General features: G+C 44.8%; 1 pseudogene; it reads left to right on the top strand.

The window, feature by feature from the left end:
• Positions 1-12,784: 12,784 nt before the first annotated feature.
• On the top strand, positions 12,785-13,912 carry LOC106568588 (E3 ubiquitin/ISG15 ligase TRIM25-like; annotated as a pseudogene).
• The last annotated feature ends 4,123 nt before the right edge of the window (positions 13,913-18,035 follow it).

Genomic DNA, 18,035 nt, shown 5'->3' with positions numbered 1-18,035 from the left:
GCAAAGTGATTGACATTTCTTAATATTTAACCAAATGACACCTGCATCTCTAGCTGTAGCCACTGAAAAACGATATGAGAAAAAGTCTGTCACTCACCCACTCCTCCAATGACATGACATCCTTCCAGCAGCTAACTAGCTAGCTAACGTTAGGTTCCGTGCTTTTAGCATGCTAAGTAAATAGCTAGTTACAAAAATACAAACCCTAGCCCAGGAGTGTCAAACTCAATCAGCGCTCGGGCAGTATTGAAAAAACACAACAAATTCACGGGCCAGACACAGCCTATTTTTTTTACAAAAAAACTCGCAACTGCGACCCAAACTGGCCATTGTTTTATTGAAAAAATATGGCCCTTTATAATGTCCACTTATGTGTATATAGGATGATGTATATATCATTTTAATATGTTATAACAAAAGAAGATAAATAATATTTGTCCAGCCTTTGCTGCTATGCTTGCAGATGTGCGTAATATGCTGCGATCCTAATCAAAATGTATTTAATAACTCCAAATAACAAAACTGTAGCTATAGGTTGTTGTAACATTTAAACTTAAAACATGTTTTTTTTTTAATTGCACTGCATGGATCGCCGGTGCAGTTGAATGCAGCATTGCTGTATGGTGTATTCAAAATGGCCAGCCTAGGCTACTTCTTAAATGTTGCTGTAATAGGTCTACATGTTTCTCCTTAACTGCCATCGATAAGAGACAGTACTGTGCAGCCGTATTCAACGACCTGGCTAAGGCTTTCGACTCTGTCAATCACAACATTCTTATTGGCAGACTCAACAGCCTTGGTTTCTCAAATGATTGCCTCGCTTGGTTCACCAACTACTTCTCCGATAGAGTTCAGTATGTCAAATCAGAGGGCCTGTTTTCCGGACCTCTGGCAGTCTCTATGGGGGTGCCACAGGGTTCAATTCTCGGGCCGACTCTCTTCTCTCTATACATCAATGATGTCACTCTCGCTGCTGGTGATTCTTTGATCCACCTCTACGCAGACGACACCATTCTGTATACATCTGGCCCTTCGTTGGACACCTGCCCGCCCGTCCAGCATCACTACTCTGGACGGTTCTGACTTAGAATATGTGTACAACTACAAATACCTAGGTGTCTGGTTAGACTGTAAACTCTCCTTCCAGACTCACATTAAACATCTCCAATCCAAAATTAAATCAGGAATCTGCTTCCTATTTCGCAACAAAGCAATCCTTCACTCATTCTGCCAAACATACCCTTGTAAAACTGACCATCATACCGATCCTCGAATTCGGCAATGTCATTTACAAAATAGCCTCCAACACTCAACTCAACAAATTGGATGCAGTCTATCACAGTGCCATCCGTTTTGTCACCAAAGCCCCATATACTACCCACCACTGCGACCTGTATGCTCTTGTTGGCTGGCCGTCGCTTCATGCTCGTCGCCAAACCCACTGGCTCCAGGTCATCTACAAGGCCCTGCTAGGTAAAGCCCGCCTTATCTCAGCTCACTGGTCACCATAGTAGCACCCACCCGTAGCACGCGCTCCAGCAGGTATATCTCACTGGTCACCCCCAAAGCCAATTCTTCCTTTGGCCGCCTCTCCTTCCAGTTCTCTGCTGCCAATGACTGGAACGAACTGCAAAAATCTCTGAAGCTGGACACTCTTACCTCCCTCATTAGCTTTAAGCACCAGCTGTCAGAGCAGCTCACAGATCACTGCATCTGTTCATAGCTCATCTGTAAATAGCCCATCCAATCTACCTCATCCCCATACTGTATTTATTTATTTATTTATCTTGCTCCTTTGCACCCCAGTATCTCTACTTGCACATTCATCCTCTGCACATCCTACCATTCCAGTGTTTAATTGCTATATTGTAATTACTTTGCCACTATGGCCTATTTATTGCCTTACCTCTCTTATCCTACCTCATTTGCACATGCTGTATATAGATTTTCCTACTGTATTATTAATTGTATGTTTGTTTATTCCATGTGTAACTCTGTGTTGTTGATTGTGTCAAACTGCTTTGCTTTATCTTGGCCAGGTCGCAGTTGCAAATGAGAACTTGTTCTCAACTAGCCTACCTGGTTAAATAAAGGTGAAATAAAAATAAATAGTGTTTTGTAGCAGGTTTAGTTTTTTGGTTATTCATTCTCAATCTTTAAAAACTGAAGCCAGACTGCAACATTTTAGTAGCCTAGCTAGTACTGTCTAGCTAGTACTGTGGCATGTGTCTGTACACTTTACAGTAATTCCTCCTTTAAAAGTTGCGAGCTTGCAACGTGGGACTTAGAGGTACCCAGTGTCACGGCTTCATTGCTCCAGACCACGACAAGGGGGAGACAGAGCACTCATTATGCATTTGGGTCCCAAGGTTTTTATATGACCAATCATATCGAGTGGTTCCAATGATGAATTTGACGGGAGCCACCCATCCCTGGATGAAGATGGCTCCGCTGCGCGCTGTAAACGGCGCAATACATGGGACAGGAATGCACAATTGAAGTTGAATTTACCAACGCGAGCCGCCAGGCTGTAATTTCATAAAGTAGATGACTCAACTGTTGACGCTCTTGTGCGTCCCATTCGGTCCGCAGGCCTTGTGTTTGACACGTATGCTAGCCTATTAGCCATGTTATGACTAAGTTGTGATCATTACCCTTGCTAGTTTACTTATCTGTTGTTTACCTCATACCTTTTTTGCACTATTAGTTAGAGTCTGTAAGTATGCATTTCACTGCAAGGTCTACAACTGTTGTATTCGGCGCACGTGACAAATACATTTTGATTTGATTTTATTGACATTCCCAGCCTTAGTTACAGTCAACCGTTTTTGTTCAAAATATTGAGTCATTGAAACTGAAACAGTGCATCCCAGATGGGTGGAGGCAGCAAACAATCTACCAGGCCAGCTGTGAGTTACAACATGTTTTAGACTACCAAGAAAATAATTGGTGAATTATATTAATCATGCATTGAACTGCATCTATCTATTCTGCCAACAATGCCTATTTTTAAAACCTCTCATAAAGTTGGTTTTGTAGCATAAACTAGGAATTTGATACTTTTGACTGATATTATTGTCTGTTTGTTTCAAATCTGCAAAGTAGTTAAAACACTGTCAGTTCCACTTTAAATGTCCAGTTCTCTGCCCTTTTGTATCTCTGATGTTACAGTTGCTGATAACCAATCAGAGGACAGGGATGAGTGAACAGGGTAGTCAGTTTAGGGTGTTATCATGTTACAATGTGTGTGTCCAAAGGTATGTGGACACCTGCTCATTGAACATCTCATTCCAAAATCATGGGCATTAATATGGAGTTAGTCCCCCCTTTGCTGCTATAACGGACTCCACTCTTCTGGGAAGGCTTTCCACTAGATGTTGGAACATTATTGCGGGCACCTCCTTCCATTCAGCCACAAGAGCATTAGTGAGGTCGGGCACTGATGTTGGGCGATTAGGCCTGGCTCGCAGTCGGCATTCCAATTCATCCCAAAGGTGTTCAATGGGGTTGAGGTCAGGGCTCTGTGCAGGCCAGTCAATCTCAACAAACCATTTCTGTATGGACCTCGCTTTGTGCACGGGGGCATTGTCATGCTGAAACTGGGAAGGGCCTAACCCAAACTGTTGCCACAAAGTTGGAAGCACAGAATTATCTAGAATATCATTGTATGCTGTAGCATTAAGATTTCCCTTTACTGGAACTAATGGGCCAACCTGAACCATGAAAAACAGAACCAGACCATTATTCCTCTTCCACCAAACTTTACAGTTGGCACTATGCATTAGGGCAGATAGCGTTCTCCTGGCATCCGCCAAACCCAGATTAGTCCATCGGACTGCCAGATGGGGAAGCCTGATTCATTACTCCAGAGAACGCGTTGCCACTGCTCCAGAGTCCAATGGCGGTGAGCTTTACACCACTCCAGCCAACGCTTGGTATTGTGCGTGGTGATCTTAGGCTTGTGTGCGGCTGCTCGGTCATGGAAACCCATTTCATGAAGCTCCCAACTAACAGTTCTTGTGCTGACGTTGCTTCCAGAGGTAATTTGGAATTCGGGAGTGACTGTTGCAACTGAGGACAGACAATTTTTACATGCTACACGCTTCAGCACTCGGCTATCCTGTTCTGTGAGCTTGTGTGGCCTACCACTTCGCTGAGCCATTGTTACTCCTAGATGTTTCCACTTCACAATAACAGCACTTGCAGTTGACCGGGGCAGCTTTAACAGGGCGGAAATTTGACAAACTGACTTGATGGAAAGGTGGCATCCTATGACAGTGCCATGGTGAAAGTCACTGAGCTCTTCAGTAAGGCCATTCTACTGCCAATGTTTGTCTATGGAGATTGCATGGCTGTGTGCTCGATTTTATACACCAGTCAGAAATGGGTGTGGCTGAAATAGCTGAATAGACTAATTTGAAGGGGTTTCCACATACGTTTGTATGTATAGTTTAGCTTTGTAGCTTTACAGCTGTAATCTGATGAAGTAGGGCATGTTTATTAAAGTCCTACGGCCTGGACATGGCACAGCTAAGGTCACTGGGACAAGCTGTGTGTGTGTGTGTGTGTGTGTGTGTGTGTGTGTGTGTGTGTGTGTGTGTGTGTGTGTGTGTGTGTGTGTGTGTGATAGCTGGTGTTTCTCCAAAAACAAATGAGATTTCTATTTTCCCAGAAGGTGGGTTGGATGGAGGGATAGAAGGGCTCTCTGGAGAACAAATTAACACTGACAGACTAGCTCCAGATGGAGAGAACACCATCCCTCCAGCCAAGAGCTCTCTTTTCTCTCTCTCAATCTCTACCTCTTTCTCTCCCTCTATCATGTCCTCACTCTGTCTCTCTTGTAATATCTCCTCTTCTCCACCGTGGTCAATGTGATCGAGTGGGATTTTCCACTACATCCTGTGTGTCTGCATCTGTGAAGAAAACAATGATTGGGAGATAGCTGTGATCCAAGATGATAAATATGAATAAGTTCTCACACACAACATGAGAAAACACACTGTGGCGTAGAGTAGCCCAGAAGGCTAAACTGAAAAACTTAACCTCTATCAAATAATACGATGACGGAGCTACAAAAGTACTTCTGTGCAAGGCTGTTTATTTACATAGTGATTCCGGAAGAAAAACAGTACTGACAGCAAACGTATACATTATGGGACAGCTAAAACAGTGCTGCCCCATCAACAGCTCAAACAAAATGTTCACCCCCTTTTGAACTGACAAAGAGACTCCTTTTGTAAGCCCCTCCCATCAGAACATACCAAACACTTTAATTATTTAAGAAATTACCAACATCCAAGCATTTTTCACTCAGCTAAACATATCAATTATATACATTGCACTTTTGCAATCTGTTCATCATGATACAATATAACACAATATAACACATTTACAAAATCCCATCACTACTGACTTGGTAACTCATATCAAATTTTGTTGGTGACATACACAGTTTAGCAGATGTTAAAGCAGGAGCAATAAAATGCTCCTGGTGCCGTGAAATGCTTATCATTATGATCCAGCTCAACCATCACAACACCTCCTGCTCCTTCCTCCGGAGCTAACCGCAGAGAGAGACATCTATTTCAATTGCTTTGGCAATGTAAACGCATGTTCCCCATGCCAATAAAGCCCATTGAATTGAGAACAGAGAGAAAGAGACAAAGCGAACAGAGATACTTTCTAATTCTGCTTCCTCCAGAACTGCAGAGAGAGAACAGCGATAGAGACAAAGAGAGAGAATGTCTATTCTGCTTTATCCAGAACTAACTGCAGAGAGAGAACAGAGAGAGAGACAAAGAAAGAATGTCTAATTCTGCTTTGTCCAGAACTAACTGCACTGCACAGCTACAGAGCCACATTACCATTCAGCGCTATGACTGAAGCTGAGAATCAGAATGGTGTTATTTCCTGGTGTGTATGTCTGTATAATGGTTACAGATGTTTGCAGCCATGGTGTTTTGCTTGCTAAAAGCCCTGAAAGTGGATCTGGAGTGGTCTGGTGGGAGAGAGAGGGAGAGAGACACAGCTGCATGTGAGCTCCCACATTTTTCAGCATGTTTTTACAAAAAGATAGATTTTGAGTTAGATCAACTTAGATTTTTTGGCAAAGACATATATATATATATATATACAGGATACTACCCTCCATAACATAACCTTCACTCAAAATCAAAACTCCAAACCTACAACCTGATTTTGGACAAAATTACCTTGAAGGATTCCCTTTTTACTGTTTTTCTCGATTGCTTAAACACAAAAAGTGGTTCCTGTAGCACAAAAACCCATACCCTTACGTCATACCCAAAAACATACACATTTCCCATAACCGTAAACACTATTCACCTGTTTCCACATTTCAATATTCAAAACTCTTTCTGCAAAACCTTACACAAAAGTGGACAAATAAATCATTCATTGCACTACATATTCATTCACCAAACACATACTCTAAATATAATTAACTCAAGTTATCACAACCTAAACTCAAAGAGCACACCTTTCTCCAGGTGCAACACTAAGCCTCAAAATTGTTAACACACCAATCAGAATTGCAGGATCAATAAATGGGGTCTAGAGGCATGTCCATGTGCTTTGGAACAATGGATCCTAACAATGCCGAAGTTGCAAGACAACAGAGAGGAGGAGGAGGACAAGAACAACAACAACAACAAAGACAAGTCATCTCAGACGAAATCCGTGCCACCCTAGTGTGGTTCTCATACATGGGAGGACTATGAGAGAAGCTGGACAGCTAGTGCAACCCAATCTAAGCCGTTACACGGTTGCATCCATTGTCCGTACTTTCAGAAGGGAAAACGGGTTATTTGCCTTGTTACTGTGATACATATAATGTTGTAGTGCATATAGACTGAATCTCCACTTTGTTCTCAGTGTAGTTTTTACCACAGTAATGGATGACCATAGGTCAGTAATGGTCAAATTTCATTTTTGCAGAACTGAGATGCGGCCATCTATGGGAGGTAGGTGGACACTTCTCACAGCTGAGCAGGAGATTGCCCTGGTGAACATGGAGGTAGGTGGACACTTCTCACAGCTGAACTGGAGATTGCCCTGGTGAATATGGAGGTAGGTGGAGACTTCTCACAGCTGAGCAGGAGACTGCCCTGGAGAATATGGAGGTAGGTGGAGACTTCTCACAGCTGAGCAGGAGACTGCCCTGGAGAATATGGTGATTGCCAATAATTCCATCCGTTTGAGGGAAATTCAAACCCATATAGTTGAAGACCAGGTAGTCTTCCAAGGAATTGACAGCATCAACACTTACACCATTGACCGGATCGTTCAGAAGAACCACAAGAACAAAGAAGCTGTACCGTGGGCCTTTTGATAGTAAATCAGAGTTAAGGAGTAACGATTCCAATATGTGCAGGTAATTGCTATACTGTACAGAATTTTTACGCTATGTTGAGTACGGCCCATCTCTCAGCATATAAATACAGTAATGTGTTACAGTAAGTGCAGTACACAATCTTTCATTCCAGTACAGTAGTACACTACTGTATTTGTAGTACAGTAAAAAAAAAAGTTTTTTTTACTTCTGTAGAGAATCTTTGAACTGGATGCCCTGCCATCTACGAGGCAGGGTTCAACCTAACAAAAAAGCGCAAAAGGGGGCGCAACATTATTGGTCACCGTGCCATCATACAAGTTCCTGGCCAGAGGGGAGGCAACATCACCCTATGTGCAGCCATCAGCAATTGTGGCGTCCTCCACCACCATGTCAAAGTTGGTCCATACGACACGGCACAACTCCTTCAATTTCTAGATCAGCTGCACAATAACGTTCTACAACAGGAAGGGGAGCCAGGGAAACCAGACCAAGTCCAAGATGTTGTCATTTGGGATAACATGAGTTTGCATCGGGCTGCTCTGGTTCGCGCCTTGTTCAATGACAACCCCAGGTTCACCGTTCTTTTTTTGCCAGCATATTCCCCATTTCTGAATCCGATTGAGGAATTTTTCTCAGCATGGCGGTGGAGAGTGTATGACCGTAACCCCTATGCACAGCAAAACCTCCTGGAGGCAATGGTGGACGCTTGTGGTAATGTGCCTGTGGAGTCTATCCAGGATTTTCTAAGGCATTTTTCCCATGCTGTCTGGCTAGAGCAAACATAATGTCTGACGATTATGAGATATTATGGCCTGACCCAGACCTGAGACAAGATGATGAGAACGCTGATGCTTAGTAACTTGTACATTTGCTGGATTTGGAAATAAAGCTTTTGGAAATTGGGTATTTTACTGTGCATGGACACTTCCTTACATGTTTTGTCAGTGTGACATTTCAAAGGTCAGGTTTTTGACCAAAACAGCATATACAGTAGTATTCCCTTATCCACTAATGTAAGAGGTATTTTTTACAGTACTGTTTTGAAGTTCTCTCGCCAGAGTATTCCTGAAAAGCTTATCTGGATAGTCCGTGCTGTGATTTTACAAAGTTCCAAATTCTTTATCTGAAACCTATTCTAAACATTTTGGCCGCAGTGTTTTGAATTAATCCATCCAGTGTGTAACAGTCATGTAGTCTGTGTTTTTGACAGCTTGTGTGTGTCTGAGGGCAAAGTTTGAATTGGGACCCAGAAGTTAAATGTTTGTACCGTTGGGTGTGAGTTTTGAGAAAATTTGAGAAAATGGTGAGTTGTTCCAGGAATTGTGTCTAAGCAATTGAGAAACTGTAATTCTGCAGTGTTGGGAAAGGGCTTGTAAGTAAGCATTTCACAGTAGAGCCTACACTTGTTGCATTCGGTGAATGCGACAAATACATATTGATTTGGTTTGATATGACACATAAATCAGTGATTTGTCGCAGTTAGGGTTGCAAATTTACCCAAAATCCCAGGTTTTACAGAAATCCCGCTTGGAAGATTCCCAGAATCAGGAGGGAATAAGCAGGAAATCCTGAATCCAAACCTTGTAATTTTGGAAAAGTTACTGGAATTTTGCAACCCTAGGAGTAGATATGTGAAATTACAATTTTGTCTGTTGGAATGGGAAGAATGTGAGTATGAGCATGCATTTGTGTGTGATTCGTGCTCAACACACAGCTCACACAGTGGGTGTGCTGGAATGAACTTCTGAAATATATACTAGTTCAACATGATCCGTGAGCTTCAGTGAGTTTGTGTTTGTGGGTTGCGTGCAGATGTTAGCATCGGTGTGTGTGTGTGTGTGTGTGTGTGTAGGTGTGTGTGTTTAGGTGTGAGCATCAGTGTTTGTGGGTTGTGTGCAGATGTAAGCAGTGATTTTTGGGTTGTGTGTAAGTGTGAGCATCAATGTGTGTGTTTATGGGTTGTGTGTGTGTAGGTGTGAGCATCAGTGTGTCTGTGTATGTTTGTGGGTTGTGTGTGTAGGCGTGATCATCAGTGTGTGTTTACTGTAGAAGTGCTGGTTGGTGTGAGAGAGCGTAAGATGATAAGCAGGAGGCCATGGGAACATCTGACATTTGACAATTTAAGGCCTTATTACCTCAACCCAAAATATGTTTTATTTCTTTCATCACATTCCCAGTGGGTCAGAAGTTTACATACACTCAATTAGTATTTGGTAGCATTGCCTTTAAATTGTTTAAATTAACTTGGGTCAAACGTTTCGGGTAGCCTTCCACAAGCTTCCCACAATAAGTTGGGTGAATTTTGGCCCATTCCTCCTGACAGAGCTGGTGTAACTGAGTCAGGTTTGTAGGCCTCCTTGCTCGCACACATTTTTTTCAGTTCTGCCCACACATTTTCTAAAGGATTGAGGTCAGAGCTTTGTGATGGCCACTCCAATACCTTGACTTTGTTGTCCTTAAGCCATTTTGCCACAACTTTGGAAGTATGCTTGGGGTCATTGTCAATTTGGAAGACTCATTTGCGACCAAGCTTTAACTTCCTGACTGATGTCTTGAGATGTTGCTTCAATATATCCACATAATTTTCCTTCTCATGATGCCATCTATTTTGTGAAGTGCACCAGTCCCTCCTGCAGCAAAGCACCCCCACAGCATGATGCTGCCACCCCCATGCTTCACGGTTGGGATGGTGTTCATCGGCTTGCAAGCATCCCCCATTGTTTGTACAGATGAACGTGGTACCTTCAGGTGTTTGCAAATTGCTCCCAAGGATAAACCAGACTTGTGGAGGTCTACAATTTTTTTCTGAGGTCTTGGCTGATTTCTTTTGATTTTCCCATGATGTCAAGCAAAGAGGCACTGAGTTTGAAGGTACGTCTTGAAATTCATCCACAGGTACACCTCCAATTGACTCAAATGATGTCAATAAGCCTATCAGAACCTTCTAAAGCCATGACATCATTTTCTGGAATTTTACAAGCTGTTTAAAGGCACAGTCAACTTAGTGTATGTAAACTTCTGACCCACTGGAATTGTGATTCAGTGAATTTTAAGTGAAATAATCTACCAGTAAACAATTGTTGGAAAAATTACTTGTGTCATGCACAAGAAATTTGTGGAGTGGTTTAAAAACGAGTTTTAATGACTCCAACCTAAGTGTATGTAAACTTCCGACTTCAATTGTACTTCATAAGTAATGTCCAAATAATTCCCCCCAGAATGTTTTAGAAATATTTAATTATGTCATATAAATTCAGGAAAGAGGGAAACACCTTCCTCTTGATAAGCTTCTATATTCAGTTGACTCTAGAGGAAGGAAGTCTATTTACACCGTATTTACTTAGATTGGTTGCGGCTGCATCCCAGATGGCTCTTTTTTCTATATATTATGCACTGCTTTTAACCAGACCCCGATGGGCCCAGGTCAAAAGTATTGCACTATAGAAAGAATAGGGTACCATGGGATGCATGCCATGGTCTACTGAATGACCTTGATCTCTATAAACCACATCCTACCACAACCCACCACAGGTACCTGATCACCAGCTGGCTTATACCTGGTGCTCTGCAGACCTGGGTTAAAAAAACTTTTCAAATAATAGCAAATTACAAAGCTGGGCATGCCTGGTGCACTAGAATCAATACAACAGTATCAAAAGGGCAAATCCTGCCGATCTGGCACTCCAGGCAGGCTACCGCAAATGCTACAAGTATACTTGAAAGATGTCAAATACTATTTGAACCCAGCTACACGGTTCTGGTGCCAGACGCTGCAGCTATAAGCATAGTAGAATGACCCGTGTTAGATGATAACGGTTGAGTCAAAGACTTTGGCTGCAGATTCATCTAAGGCAGCCATTTTGTTGGATTAGACACAAAGTCCTTGGAACCCCCTGACAATCAATACCTCACTCTTCTCCCCATGTTCACACCCAGAGACAAAGAGGAGAGAGGGGGGGAAAGAGAGGGGGAGAGGAGAAAGGCTGAGAAATAATAAAAGTTGTGATGGATTGTCTCCGTCTTCCTATCGCTCTCTCTCCGTCACTCCTCTCCCTATTCCGATCCCTCTCTCTCCCTCTCTCCTTTACTCCCCCCCTCTCTCCCTATTCCTATCCCTCTATCTCTCCCTCACTCCCCCTCTCTCTCCATATTCCTCTCTCTCTCCCTCACTCCCCCTATCTCTCTGTCTCTCCCTCACTCTCTCTCTCTCCCTATTCCTATCCCTCTCTCTCTCCCTCCCTCACTCTCCCTCTCTCTCCCTATTCCTATCCATCTATCTCCCTCTCTCTCCCTCTCTCTCTCCCTCTTGTATAGGCCTGAGAAGGATGGTATTTACTTGACAGGTTCAGGTGCAATTTGGTTACTGATTAAACAGAAAATCCAAACCGAGCTGAATGAGAATGTAATTGTTGAGTCTGGCAGTGTGGCAGTCATGGTAGGCCTTCCTGTTGCTTGTGGGGAGAAGAGCTTCTCTGACAGGTTGAATCTCTAGTTAATAGTTTAGGTCTGCTCTCTGTCATATGCTGTCTCTTCAAACACCAGGAGAGAGCACTGCAAAGAGCTAAAGAGAGAGGGAGTCAGATTGAAGGAGAGATAGATACAGAGTGATAGAGAGAGAGAGAGAGAGAGAGCAGACAGACTGAGAGAGTGATATTGAGACTGTGGGAGTATGAAAGAGATAAAAGGAGTGGGAGGATTAGAAACTGAAGGAGAACAAAAGACAGAGAGGAATAATCAGGCCAATTCCCTCTGTTTTCTACCCCAGGAGTTATTTGTGTGTGTGTGTGTGTGCGTGTGTCCGTACGTGCGCATGTATGTGTGGGTGTGTTTGTGTGATTAATGATTAATGCAATCTGCATTTTATGGGCTGTTTTACTCTGTGCATTTAGAATGAATAATGAGATGTTTTCCGCCTTTGCCTATAAACCCAGTCCAGAAAAGAACATTACATTATCTCTAAAAAAGAAAAATATCTCTGATATTTAGAACAATAATACAGATTATAATGCAGGCACTGAGACAGTATTTTTATTGCACTCTGTAAGCAGATGTTGGTGTTGTTCTAATGTTTGAGAACAGACAGAAGCACACGCACACACACACACACACACACACACACACACACACACACACACACACACACACACACACACACACACACACACACACACACACACACACACAGCCACACACACACACACACACACACACACACACACACACACACACACACACACACACACACACACACACACACACACACACAGCCACACACACACACACACACACGCACATGCACACACACACACTTTCTCCCTCTTTAGTTATATTTCTCTCTCTCCCCCTCCCACAAACTTTCTTCTGAGGAAACAAAACTGATCTCTGTCTCTGTGTCATCTGTCTGTGTGAGAGTGAACAACAACAGTCCAAATGGCTCTGCGGGGAGTTCTACTGGACCAGGACCAGTTCTGTTGTTCTGTCTGTCTGGATCTACTGAAGGAGCTGGTGGCTATTCCCTGTGGACACAGTTACTGTAGAAGCTGTATTGAGGGCTACTGGGATCAGGATGATCAGGGCATCTACTGCTGTCCTCAGTGCAATCAGACCTTCACTCCAAGGCCTACTCTGAGGATAAACAACATGTTGGCTGAGGTGGTGGAGACACTGAAGAAGACAGGACTCCAGGCTGCTCCCCCTGCTCTGTGCTATGCTGGACCTGGAGATGTGGCGTGTGATTTCTGCACTGGGACCAGAAAGCAGAATGCCTTCATGTCCTGTCTGGCATGTCTGGTGTCTTATTGCGAGACTCACCTCCAACCTCACTATGATGTTCCTGGACTAAAGAAACACAAGCTGGTCAAAGCCACCATACAGCTATAGGAGAAGATCGGCTCTCATCATGACAAACTGCCGTACGGATCAACAGTGTATATGTCTACTGTGTGTGATGGATGAACATAATGGCCATGATACAATGTCAGCTGCAGCAGAGAGGACAGAGAAACAGGTTAGACCAGAACAACTGGTTGGTGACTCTGTTAAATAGTAGGAAGGCTGTTTGATAGGAGAGATCAAGAAACATAGTCATTGAAATGAAATCGACCGACAGCAGAAGAAATATGATTATCATAAATTATCCAAATCGATCAGCTTCTTCTAAAGTCAAACTCCATTATCATTCTGAATACTCTTTTGAGTCCAACGTTCCGTCTCTGTGATACATGTCATGTACAGTAAGAACTATAATCATTCAATCAACTGTGTGTTATGGTGACAAGTTAACTAATGGACACAAAACTTGATAGCTCAATGAAGAGTGTTCCTCCACAGAGTCAGCTGGGGATGAGTCAGCAGAAGCTCCAGCAGAGAGTCCAGGAGAGAGAGAAGGTGCTGAAGGAGCTCCAACAGGCTGTGGAGTCTCTCAAGGTGAGTATTATTATTGACCAGAGGAGATGCACCATTTCACTTCCCTCCTCCAGCCAACCAGAGAGAGAGAGAGAGAGAGAGGCCACTCTCCAGTCCACTATGGAGAACAGTCTGGCTGGGCTACAACTGTAGATAGAGAGGGAATAGACTGACCCAGATGCAGAATGTGTAGAAGTAATAATGTTAATTGCAGCAACAGAAGCAAAGGTACTGGATGGCAGGCAGGCTCAGGGTCTGTTGCAGGCAGAGTGGTCAGGCGGGCGGGTTCAGTGTCAGGACAGGCAAAGGTCAAAAACCAGTAGGGCGAGAAAAGAGAGGCTGGGAAAAAACAGGAGCTAACAGGACAAATGCTGGTAAGCTTGACAAACAAGATGAACTGGCAACAGGCAAACATATATCACAGGTATTAGTACACAGGGGATAATGGGGAAGATGGGTGACACCTGGAGGGGGTGGAGACAAGCACAAAGACAGCTGAAACAGATCAGGGCGTGACAGTACCCCCCTCTAGGGGCGCCACCTGGCGTCCTACCTGGGCACATACCTGGTTGACCGGGGTGCCGGCGGTGGAGGTCAGCGATGAGGGCTGGGTCCAGGATGTCTCTAGCGGGGACCCAGCGCCTCTCCTCCGGGCCATAACCCTCTCAGTCAACCAGGTACTAGAAACACCTACCCCGTGGTCGAACCCTCAGGAGGCATCTCACCGTGTACGCCGGATGGCCATCAACAACACGGGGAGGAGGGGTGGGCCTGGAAATGGAAGACAAGGGACTGTAAGACACGGGCTTGATACGGGACACATGAAAGGTGGGGTGTATACGAAGGGTACGAGACCATGGTAGGCCACCTAAAGCGCTGTCGCACAAAGGCCAGGGTCCGTTGGGCGCCCAGTTGGCAGGCCAACCTGGAGGAGTCCAGAACAGCGGACAGTGTTGGGAACGAACATCCAGTTCTCAGAACCCCCCCCCCCCCCCCCAGGGGTTTGGCTGGGAACTCTGCACCCTACGGTCCTGCTTCCCTATTGCCCAGCTGAGTGCCATCACCAGGCATGAGGTGGGAAGGATGGTCTTGGGTTCCGGGGTAGTAGTCGTGGGGCTATAGCGGTTGGACAGTGAATCCGGCATGACATTTTTGGATCCTGGCCAGTACGAGAGGGAGAAGTTGAACCGTGTGAACAGCAGGGCCCATCTGGCTTGCCTGGCGCTTGGCGATGCGGAGATACTGCAGGTTCTTGTGGTCAGTCCACATGATGAACAGATGTTCCGCCCCCTCCAGCCAGTGCCTCCATTCCTCCAACGCCATCTAAACTGCAAGAAGCTCCCGATTCCCCACATCATAGTTCCTTCCATGGCGTTGAGGCGATGGGAGAAGAAGGCGCAGTGGGAGGGGAGCGGGAGAAGACGAGGACGTCATCAATGTGGACGAAGACGAACCGGTTTAACATGTCGCGGAGAACATCATTCACCAGAGCCTGGAACACAGCAGGGGCATTGGTGAGGTCAAAGGGCATGACCCGATACTCGTAGTGGCCACTGGCCATGTTGAAGTCGGTCTTCCACTCATCCCCCTCTCGTATCCGTACCAGGTGGTAGGCATTCTGTAGATCCAGCTTGGAAAACACAGTGGCCCCCTAGAGTAGCTCGAAGGCTGAGGAGATGAGTGGTAGCAGGTAACAGTTCTTAACCGTAATGTCGTTGAGTCCCTGGTAGTCAATGCACGGGTACAGGGTCTTGTCCTTTTTCTCCACAAAGAAGAAGCCTGCACCGGCGGGAGAGGAAGAGGGATGGATAAATCCAGCAGCTAGGGAGTCCCCAATGTAGGTATCCATAGCCTTGGTCTCCGGTCCCGACAGAGAGTACAGATGTCCCCGGGGCGGCGTGGTGCTAGGGAGAAGGTCAATCCCGCAGTCATAGGGTTGGTGCAGCAGAAGCGATGTGACCCGGGCCTTGCTGAACACCGCCCGGAGGTCCTGGTACGCCGCGGGAATGGCAGAAAGGTCCGGGGCACCTTCCGAGCCCCAGGAAGACGTCCCGGGGCAGGTTGTGCTGACTTCAGGCAATGGGCGTGGCAGAACGGGCCCATGATGGCACCAGTAGACCAGTTAATGAGGGGATTGTGATGTTGAAGCCAGGAGAATCCCAATTGAAACGGGAATCAGAGGGGACTTGATGTAGGTGGATGGGAGTGGTGTTGTGGGTGACTCGGCCTATAGAGCGCCCGTCCAGGGCTCTAATGTCCATGGGAATGGAGAGGGGCTGAGTGGGGATGTTCAGCTCGGATGCCAGGGTAGCGACCAAAAAACTCTTGTCGTACCCAGAGTCAATGAGAACACTGAGAGATTTGGACTGGTCTCCCCACAGCAGAATGGCATGAAAAGGGTGCGAGCAGGGGAAGCAGGAACGTTCTCCATAAGACCCTCGATAGTCCTTGCTCCTACCAGTGAGCCTGGCTTCTTTAGAGGACAAGAGGACACAAAATTACCAAGAGTCCCACAGCCCAGCTCTACCTAGTGGCATAGGCTCAGGAAGCTGTGATTCGGCCATCTTCGGCAGCCCTCGGGGCAGGTCTGCAACCCTCGTGTCCTCTTAGCAACGAGACCGCCGGGAGCTTCCGGGTTGACTCGGAGGCAAGGTGGGATCCCTGGGCGTGTGTGCAAAATCAAATTTCCTCTCCCTCTGTCGTTCCTGTAGTCGCCCATCGATTCGGATGGTCAAAGCGATGAGGGAATCCGTAGGCAACTCACGAGCAGCAAGCTCATCCTTGACCACCTCCGAGACGCCGTGCAGGAACATATCGAACAGTGCTACCTGGTTCCAAGCACTCTCCACTGCCAACGTGCGGAAATCCACCGCTTAGTCAGCCACACTCCGTAAACTAATGGCTGATCTTGGCCAGATTCAATTACTTCTTGCAGGGGATGTGTAAAGAGGGTCTGTCTGGGAGGTTGAGTGGAGTTGAGTGGAGTGGTGATACTGTTCGTACAGCAGTCTCATATAAAGACACTAAGGCAGGTACTCTGTCCTCTTACAGCGTCTCTGACACAATGACCCTCGTCCACAGAGTCCAGACCACATTTACCCAGCCCCTCTATCCTGCGTATTGGGTCAGGTAGCTGTGTAAGCTGTGGTAAAGTTCCCTTTAGTACAGAGATGCTTTATTATGCTCTACTTCGTGATATTCTAACATATAATACTCAGTTATATCATGCCCATTCCAATGTTCTTTTATGAATTAGGAAATAGAAAGTTGAATATGTAGTATCAACTAACAATGTCTAACTCATTGATCTTTGTGATTTAACCCCTCTGGTAAAAAAAAATATAATCTTGGCACTGTCTGTTAAGTGTCCTGTAAAATAACCTTAAATCTGTAAAATAGACTTAAATCCATCTACCTTTTTATAATCCAGTGATGCCACTTTGTTTATTGGTCAACTAAACTGAACATTATGGGACCCTGTACTGTGGCTGACTGTTGACACATACAATATGTTATTAATAAGTTATTAATAGCAATGAAATAATATTATGAGATATCAGGAACAGCAGGTCTGTGTGTGTGTGTCTGTATGCGTGCGTGCGTGAGTGTGTGCGTGCGTGTGTGTGTGTGTGAGAGAGACGGATAAAGAGAGAGGATTAATGTTTTATTTTCCCTTTTGTACTTTAAATATTTGCACGTAATATGACATTTGTAATTTTGAAACTTTTGTGAGTGTAATGTTTACTGTTCATTTTTAGTTCACTTGTCTGGCAATGTTAACAGCTGGGGTGAAAGAGGAGCGATTACGATAGAGGAAACCAAGTCTAGATTTAACTTTATTGAGATTGTTTGGGATGAGTTGGACTGCAGAGTAAAGGAAAGCAGCCAACAAGTGCTCAGCATATGTGGGAACTCCTTCAAGACTGTTGGGAAAGCATTCCAGGTGAAGCTGGATGAGAGAATGCCAAGAGTGTGCAAAGCTGTCATCAAGGCAAAGGGTGGCTACTTTGAAGAATCTCAAATATAAAATATATTTTTATTTGTTTAACACTTTTTTGGTTACTACATGATTCCATGTGTGTTATTTCATAGCTTTGATGTCTTCACTATTATTCTACAATGTAGAAAATAGTAAAAATAAAGAAAAACCCTTCAATGAGTAGGTGTGTCCAAACTTTTGATGGGTACTGTATGTTTCCCATGCCAATAAAGCCCTTAAATTGAATTGAGAGAGAGAGTTTGTGTGTGTTATACTGATACAGTAACAGTTCCTATT

Source organism: Salmo salar, chromosome 01, assembly GCF_965601325.2.
Source record: "Salmo salar chromosome 01, fSalSal1, whole genome shotgun sequence".
In the NCBI taxonomy this organism is placed as follows: Eukaryota; Metazoa; Chordata; class Actinopteri; order Salmoniformes; family Salmonidae; genus Salmo; species Salmo salar.
This window is presented reverse-complemented; position numbering and strand designations above follow the sequence as displayed.